At 34.6% G+C, this 9,449-nt stretch overlaps 1 pseudogene; it reads left to right on the top strand.

Moving 5' to 3' along the window:
• The first annotated feature begins 1,637 nt into the window (after positions 1-1,637).
• LOC132069330 (polyphenol oxidase E, chloroplastic-like) lies at positions 1,638-5,913 on the top strand (annotated as a pseudogene).
• The last annotated feature ends 3,536 nt before the right edge of the window (positions 5,914-9,449 follow it).

Here is a 9,449-nt window from a genome sequence, read left to right as displayed (position 1 = left end):
TGTCGAACAAGTCACGAGATTGACTCTCTCACACAAGCAATCGCCTCTTACGTTGAGGAACGTGAAGAGATGAATTCCACCGCCATGTTATGACTTGTTTGTAAGCCAGATATGAGTTTCTCTAAGAAGATGCATTTGAGGAAAGAGAAAAACTCCTGATAGACATCTGGAGGTGTCTAGACTAAGATCTGTGCGGTGTTGAATGAGTAAAAGAATCAGATACACGCGCCAGTATAAGGTGAGAACACCGTAAAGACGTGTTTCATACCACGTGTGCTTAGCGACCATTGGGTTAATGAAAGAATGGATCCCTGCTTCTTCATTGTGTGAGACCCAGAAAGTCAAAATTGACTTTCCACTAGAATACCCTTTGACCTGTTACTGTATCTTGAAGTACCAATCAATGTTGCTACTTTAGCATGTCACTAATAGCTATAAGTGATTAGGCAATGTAGTGCATGTCTAGGAAAGTAGTTGATCTGGGATGGATAGTTTCGAGTAGAAAGGGAAGACAACTAAAATAAATAATCTAACTTGTATTCACAGGTCGACCATTATACTTACCATAGGGGTAACAAGTGTTATTGTGGATAAAGTTATACATGAACTCGAGTTCGCCTCTTTAGAGGATGAGGGATCAGATGACTAGCTACTGGAGTAGTGAATGATGTCTAGGGTATTGCGAGTAAGAAGATCCTCATGTTAGTAGTGAATTCTCTCCGCATGTGATTGGATTTCTACATGGAGATTTTATGAAACCTTGATGGGTTTAGAGTGTTATAGCTCTCGATGCGCGCAGGTCGCACGAACTATTTGTTGGTATGAATTGTGTGTGTTATTACATGGTACTGGTTTGAGCTCAGTCCACCATGTGTGAAGTGGGAGATGTTGGATATTTGGGTTTGGATCGGGGGTAGCCCATGTGGACGGACTCGACCCATTTGTAATTTGGATAATTTGGAGAAGTTACTTGGGAAGTTAAAAGGAGGTTACCCAATCAAATAACTTCAGCATTACTATATTTACGTGCATAGACTATGTAAAAAAAAAAAACAAAAAAAAAAAAACTTCCTGGAACTTCTTCTCTTAAGAATGATGCTCTCTTCCTTCTTGTATCGAGAAAATTCTTCTCTTATTCTCCATATATAAACACACACAAGTAAAGACATCTAGTTTGTGGTAATTAACTTCATTTCCTAGTGAATCAAAGTTTGACTTGGGTAATTTTTCGTGGTGAGTTTAACGATCTTCCGCTGCGCTAAAAGGTACGCAATGTTGCTCTTGCCCCGCGATATATTCTTACACAAATTCCTAATTTCCAACTTTTTGATAAGCAACAAATTTTCTATGTCAAGTGGGCGATGTTCCAATCATAAAGCAAAGTTACCATCGAGGAGTATTAATATTGTCTACTTTTTGTAGTGTATGCGTAGACAAATTCAAAGTGTGAAGGCAAAACCATGTGGATATCACGTCAACTCGTGTAAAAAATGACTTGACAAGTCAAAGTCATTATATTATTAAACACTGATGAGAAATTAACAGTAACTTCCCGGTTACTTTGCTTCTTCCGCATTTTAATCCGAATCCTACTATACAAAGCTCAATGAACAAGACAATCAACATATGTAGGAGTTATGGCTTCTACTTTTCTTGTAACTTCATGCACTACCATTTCCTACCCCTCCAAACTTTCTTATAAACCATCCCCAATTTTCATCCGTGCAAAACCTATCGATAACTCTTATAAGGTGAATTGCAAAATAAATAATAGCACTATCAATCAGGACGATGAAGGAAAATCTTTTCTGGGGAAATTACTTGACAGGAGAAGTGTTCTCCTTGGTCTAGGAGGGCTCACAAATTTTATTGGTGTAGCCAATGAGCCATTTGCCTTAGGGCAACCAGTATCACCCCCTGACCTTTCAACATGTAGCACAGCTAGTCTTCCTGATGGTTCAAATGTACCCTTCACTTGTTGTCCACCACTCCCTAAAAACCTTAGTAATATCCCTACTTACAAATGTCCTAATGTGTCTAAAGTCAAAATAAGACCAGCTGCACATAATGTGACTCAAGACTACATAGACAAATACTCCACTGCTATTCAAAGAATGAAATCATTGGACGAAGATGATCCATTGAACTTCATGCAACAAGCAAATATCCATTGTGCTTATTGCAACACTTGTTACGAGGAATTAGAGTTTCCAGGTGTACCATTGCAAGTTCACTCCTCATGGCTATTTTTCCCTTTCCATAGATGGTACTTGTACTTCTTTGAAAGAATTCTTGGGTCACTAATTGATGATGACACATTTGCTTTGCCATTTTGGAACTATGATAGTCAAGTTGGCATGCAAATGCCATCTTTGTACAATGTTGTTAATTCACCATTGTACGATCCAAATCGCAACCAAAACCATTTGCCTCCTAATGTCATCGACTTAGGGTTCACTACCATAGACGTTGATGCTTCCGATGAACAAAAAATCAACAATAATCTCACCATGATGTATCGTCAAATGCTCACGAATGCCCCTTGTCCTCAGCTATTTTTCGGAAACCCTATACGAGGTGGAGAACAACCTATTTGCGGTATGGGTACTATTGAGTATATCCCACACAATTCTGTGCATCGATGGGTGGGTAATCCGAATAATAAGTTTAGAGAGAACATGGGAACTTTCTATTCAGCTGCTCGAGATCCCATCTTCTATGCCCATCATGCTAATATTGACAGGATGTGGACGATTTGGAAGACTTTAGGAGGCAAACGCCGTGACTTTACGGACAGGTACTCCCTCTATTCCCACTTTATCCGACACATTTGCTGATTTGAGAGTAAAAGGAGTTATTGTTTGACCGCCTATTTTAAAAAATATTTTTTAAAATATTTTGAATTGCTATTTATTGCGATTTATAATACTTTTTGTACCTACTTTTTAAAATATGTAACTTTTATTTCAAATAACTTGAAGATTCTGTGTCTTAATTCACACCGAAAATTAGATAGTTTGACCTTAGTCGTCTTACGTAAAGTGGGACGGGTGAAGTATTATTGAAAATCTAATTAAAATGTTAGAGAGAACACACTTTCTAATTCTTTGAAAGGATAAAAGTACCCTCCTCATGTGTCGGGGGTTCTTTTTTCATGGATGTAAATGACGCTTCAAAACATTTATTATACTTTTTGAGTGGCGGTGAGATTTGATGTAAAGATTTCTTGCTGTAATGAGGCCATCTTTTCTAGTGCGGCCAACTTTTGGCTACATTGAGAAGCACGGCTATCATACTATTTTAGAAATAGGCATGTACCAATCGAAACTTGGCTTGAGAAAGTTTCTTGGAGCCAAAGTTTGGTTCACGTGGAGGAGATTATTTTGGTCATTTCCCTTTTGATTTTTACCCAACTTGGAGCCTATGTTTTGCTCCTATAAAAGGAGATCATTTCTTCTCATTTGAAGCACACCAAAAATTCAAGAGCTTCTCATCTCCTCTTTTTCTCACTTTTAGAGTATTTTATAAGAGAGTGGGTGTTGGGAAATATTTGTGTGAATTCTTTTTTTGTAGTGATTTTGTGAGGTTATTCTCTTGGGAAACGTTTGGGATAATTAGAGAATTTACTCTAATCTTGTTGGTATAGTGAGATTGCTCCTCTCCGCTTGTGGACGTAGGTCACACTGACCGAACCACGTTAAATTTGTGCTCTTTATCTGCTTTATTTGTCGTTACTATCGAATTGCATTGTCTTTGTAATTGTCATTATAACGTTATTTGGCTAAATTCCGCATTACCTGAGTTCCCGATCCTAACAAATTGGTATCAGAGGTTAAAAGAGATCGATGAGCCAACAGACTATTCCTGACCCGGAAGAAATACTTGGAGAAGGTCTTGGAGAAGTTTGTCATGAAAGATGTTAAATAAGTGAGTAGCCCTCTTGTTGCTCAATTTAAGTTATCAATGCTCAATCACCACAGTCAGGGAAAGAAGAGAGGTATATGACACAGGTACCATATTCTAGTGCAGTCAGCAGTTTAATGTATGCAATGGTTTGCGCACATCCAGACATTTCACAAGCGGTTAGCGTTGTAAATTGGTATATGGCTTATAATACAGGTAAAACACATAGGCAGGTTGTGAAATGGATTCTAATATACTAGCGAGGTACTTCAAACACATTATGTTTGGAGTTTGGGAGAAATACTAATACATTAGTTGATTTTGTAGACTCTAATTATGCAAGTGATCTGGACCAAAAAAGATCACTAAAAGACTATGTTTTTTGCATTCATGGTTGTTCTATCTGTTGGATAGCTACATTATAATATGTCATAGCTTTATATCTACTATCGAAGTAGAATATATGGCAGTGACTGAGGCAATCAAAGAAGTCTTATGGATGAAGGGTCTATTTGCTGAACTTAATTTACACCAAGGTGGTATTACCATTTTCTGTGATAGTCAAAGTATCATTCACTTGACTAAATATGACGAAGCACATTGATATCAAGTATCACTTCATCAGAGAAATCATTCCTGAAGGAAAAATCTTTGTTAAGAAGATCAACACTAGAGACAACCCCTGCTGACATGTTCACGAAGCCTCTTCCAATTGGCAACTTGAATTTGATTGACATTTGTAAAGATTGATTTAGCTCATAAAGACTTTTGCGGAGAGGGTGAAGCAAATTTACTATATCAGCCAAAATTAGATCGGAGATTTGTAATGTGGCCATATCTTTTGGCTACAAAAAGCATGGCTGGACATCTTAATTTAGAAATAGGCATGTGCCAATTGGAACTTGGGTGAGAAGTTTCTTGGAGTCAAAGTTTGGCTCATGTGGAGGATATTATTTTGGTATTTTTATTTTTATTTTTACCCAATTTGGAGCCTATGTTTTCCCTCCTTTATCTGCTTTATTTGTTGTCATTATCAACTTGCATTGTTTTTTTTTTTTTTTAATTGTCATTACAATGTTGTTAGGCTAAATTAGCACTACCGGAGTTTCCGATCCTTAACACTTGCCTTCTCTAATATTATATTATTACCATCCTTAACACTTGCCTTCTCTAATATTATATTATTGAGGTGTACAATCATTTATCTAAAAATCAATTGGTTAGAAATCACACTTTTTAATTGTTTAATTATATTTTGCCTCGACAACAGGGATTGGCTAGATAGTGCCTTCTTGTTCTATGACGAAAACCGCACCCTTGTCAAAGTGACGGTCCAAGATTGCATAAACAACGAGAAATTAGGATACAAATACGAAGACGTGCCTATTCCATGGAGAAACTTCAGGCCAGTTCGACGTAAGCAATAGGTCAAGAAGAATGCCAAGAATGTGAAACCAGCCACAAAAATCTTCCCCTCTAAATTGAACAAAACATTGTCATTTTCCATCCAAAGGCCCAAAATCTCAAGGACTAAGGAAGATAAGAACATCGAAGAAGAGCTCCTTGTCTTTAACAACATGAAATTCGACGAAAATGAATACATAAGGTTCGATGTTTTCATCGACGACGACGAAGGCGTGAAGGAAAAAGTTCTCAACAGGGCTGAATATGTTGGTAGCTTTGCAAACTTGCCGCATATGCATGATGGCGCGGGTGGTGGTGGGCAAAACACAACAACCACAAGCACTAGTACTCCAGCTACTATGAGTTTGGCAATTACTGAGATTTTAGAGGATTTGGAACTTGAAGATGAGGAAGAGATTGTGGTTGTTCTTGTACCACATTCTGGAGGCAAAGAGATTACTATTGGAAGTGTGGAAATTAGCACCCTTCCTTGTGCAAATTGAAGTTCGCTCAGCATTATTATGTATGCTCCTATTTGCATTGTACATACTATGTATTACTCTCTTTTCTGCTTTAGTTGTTTGTCTAATTGTGTTCTTTTTTTTTTTCTTTTTTTTTCCTTTAAAAAAGAAAGCACTTTAGCCCATTTACTGGTTTTTCGTTTTATTATTAATAAAGGCTTTTTTTTTCTTTTTTTTTTTTTGGATATCTCAGGAAACCCGCAACCGCTATCTTTCGGGTGCGCACTGGGTAACCTGCTCACTATGCAATAGCTCGCAAACCAAACAGGAGATGCAAACCACACAAGGCAAGCCCGGTGCGACGAGCTCTGACTTAGAAGACTGCTGGTGAGGGAAATCGATCTCAGGTCTCCCATGTAAGAAACCACTCACCCAATCAACTCAGCCAACCCTTCCTGGTCTGAGTTGTGTTGCATATATTCCTCAGTCCTCAATTCACTACAACACTGTGTTTCTATAGCTACGAAGTACGTTGTAGCTAATTATGAAAATTTTCGTGGCTAAACACTTTAGCCACAACTTTTTGTTCCATAGCATTCATAGCAAAATGTAGCGTAGCTAAAAGTTAGCTACAAACTTTACATGGTCCGTGGCTAAGGATTAATACTTATTGCTACAGATTTTTTGTGTTGTAGCTGTAATGGTAAAAAACTTTTGCCACGAAAAATATACTTATAGCAAGTGATTTTATTCTTTTGCCACGACAAACAAAATTTGTAGCTATCTTCATATTCTATTCACAAGGAATTGTATTGTAGCAAAATATTAATTTATTTGCCACGCGGACTCAAAATTTGTGGCCATTTTTACATTCTAGTCTCGTGGCAATAGTGCCCATATTTAGTTACGAATCAAGAAATTCATAGCTATAATTTGAAGTATTTTCCAAAAACATTTGTACATTGTAGCTAAAATTATATTCCTTTAGCAATGAAATATATAAAATTATAGCTAAGATGTTTCTTCTTTTGCTACGGAAAGTGAAATTTTATAGGGCAATTATAAATTTAGCTACACACTCAACAAGTCCATTGTTACTACAAATTAAAGAATTTTCCACAATCATTGTTGTAACAAGAATTTTATAAACGAATTCATTTCTTTAAATTCCAAAACACTTTCAAGTTACAGATAATTGTACTTGATCCCAAAAAAAAATTAACTAATAATTATATTTTTCTATTTCAACATAGTCATAATACACAATTTTTGTGACACCATCTAGTTTGAGCCCAAAGCTGTAGTCTTCTTCTTTCTCTTCTTCCACGGTCTTCAACTGCACCTTAGCTTGATCAACATCTTGTGTTAGTTTGTCACTTATATGCTCTCATTCCACAAATCTGTCGGTTAATAATGACAAATTATTTTAGCACTAAGAAGCAGAAACAATTAAGTATATGTGTGTGTACATAGAAATTCAAGCGAAAAAGAAAGTCTTAGATAATTCTATTACCAAAAAATTCAATAGAGTAAAAAAAGAAAAAATGCAAAGCAAAAAAAAATGTATACAAACCTGTAGACTTTTTAAACTTCTTGAAAGGATCTTCTCCCCAATATTGTATAGTCACTTTGTTGTTGCAATCACGAACTATGGCTCTTGTCAGTATTATTATAACTTTAAAATCTTCAAAATCTCACTCATTACTAATAAAAAATAAGGCACGATATTAATAAAATTGTTCGAATAAGACCGAACTCAAAAACTTGAGTCAAATAGATGTAAGTCAAGATTCAAAAATCTTAAAATATAAAGATATTAGCATACTTTGAGTATAAAAGCGATGGATTCTCTCTTGCTTCTTTTTTATCTTTTTCATTGTTCACTTTTCGGGACCTAAACCCACAAATTCTCACAAATTAGTGGCCGTTGGGAGATCTAGGGCTTCAATTGATTTGCTTTTATCAAGTGAAAAGAGAAACCAATTGTTGAAGAAGGGTATGAGAAAGTGGTGAAGGGTATGCGACTGGGGAGGATTTAGGTTTGAGAAATTGGAATTTAGGTTTAATTTTCCTCTGCCTTTCTTACTATAAAGTAACGGAAGTAGGTAATAAAGAAAATTACCTAATGCAAAATAATAATATGAATATATACTTTATTTTAAGTAAACGGAAAAAGTCAACTATTTATATGGAATAAATATTATTCTAAAATATGTATTCCTTTAAAATTGTTATAGTCAGATATTCAAATTTAATTAAATATAATTACAAGTGTATCTAAATTTTATTTGAAACTTAAAAAGATTTATTTAATATGAATTATGATATACTAGTTAGTTTTCTTATAAACTCATAAATTAATCATATTAAATTATTTACTGTTTTGAAATAAATCCTAATAATATCAAAAAAGTGTTATAAAATATCAAATTTTCATTTGTTAGATTCAGTGTATAATTTAATTTATGAAAATTAATAAGATAGTACATGACCATTACAATGTAATTGGTAAAAAACTATAGTTGTTATTAATTAGATACATTCAAACCTCTCTATAATGGCAATGTTTGTCCGAAATGTCATGGCTGCTATAGTGAGATGTTGTTATGTATGTATACCAGCGTCTGATAGTTAGATCTCATTTAGCTGTTATAACCAAAAGCACACAAAAAATTATTTAACTATATTTTTATGTTATAAACGTAAACAAAATACTTGTTAAATTTATCTCAACTGATTTTCATATTTCATTAATTAAAAATTGAAAAGACTAATAAATCCATAACTAGTTGTATTATACCAATAAAAAAATTAAAATCTAAGAAATATGTGCATTTAAAATTAGTTGAAAATTTAAACTTCTCAAGTTTGAATTAAGAATTCTACAATTGTAAGTTGTTTCTTAAATTTTAGTCTCTTAGTGATAATCTAACGCTTGAACTGATTTTAAAATTTTGTAAGACTAAATTAACCAAATTACTGTGAGAATTTTTTTTTTCCTTTTAGATATTCATACTTGAAATTTACTATGTGCATTGCATCAATGATGATTATCATGAATATTTAAATATTTTATTTTTACACATAATATATTTCTTACAAAATATTATGACGCAATATTTGAGTATGACTATTATAAAGAGATAATTTTACAAAGAGTATACCACTATAATGAATATCACTGTTGCTATAGGTAGAATGTTGTTATAAAGAAGTAAAATATAACATGAAAAATTGGTTCCAGAGAAAATCAGGTCGTTATAGTGAAATATTGTTATAATGAATGACAATCATATAAAGATTTGACTGTATACTTTTCTTAACATTATAAAAATTTAATTGGAACTTACATCTAATACTCATTTAATAAGAATTAGATGTAAGTCATTTGTAACAACCAGGTTCGTAAGGTGTTCAAAGCCAGAACATACTTAGCAGCTGCTGGGATAGCACAGGCTGAACTGACTCATATGACGAAATACTCAATCAAAGCCGTGTATCAAAGGATGCAGGGCATACTTCCGAAGGTATCGTGAAGGAAAATCATTTGTAACAACCAGGGGGCACCAAAGTGGATATTCATACTATGGTTGGCTATACATGGAAGGTTAACAAGAGATAGGCTTGGCTCATGGGGCATAGATATTGATCCAATCTGTCCGATGTGTGGTCTTGCTAAAG

Source organism: Lycium ferocissimum, chromosome 9 (assembly GCF_029784015.1).
Source record: "Lycium ferocissimum isolate CSIRO_LF1 chromosome 9, AGI_CSIRO_Lferr_CH_V1, whole genome shotgun sequence".
NCBI lineage: Eukaryota > Viridiplantae > Streptophyta > Magnoliopsida > Solanales > Solanaceae > Lycium > Lycium ferocissimum.
The sequence above is the reverse complement of the archived record's forward strand: the minus strand, read 5'-3'. Positions and strand labels throughout refer to the sequence as shown.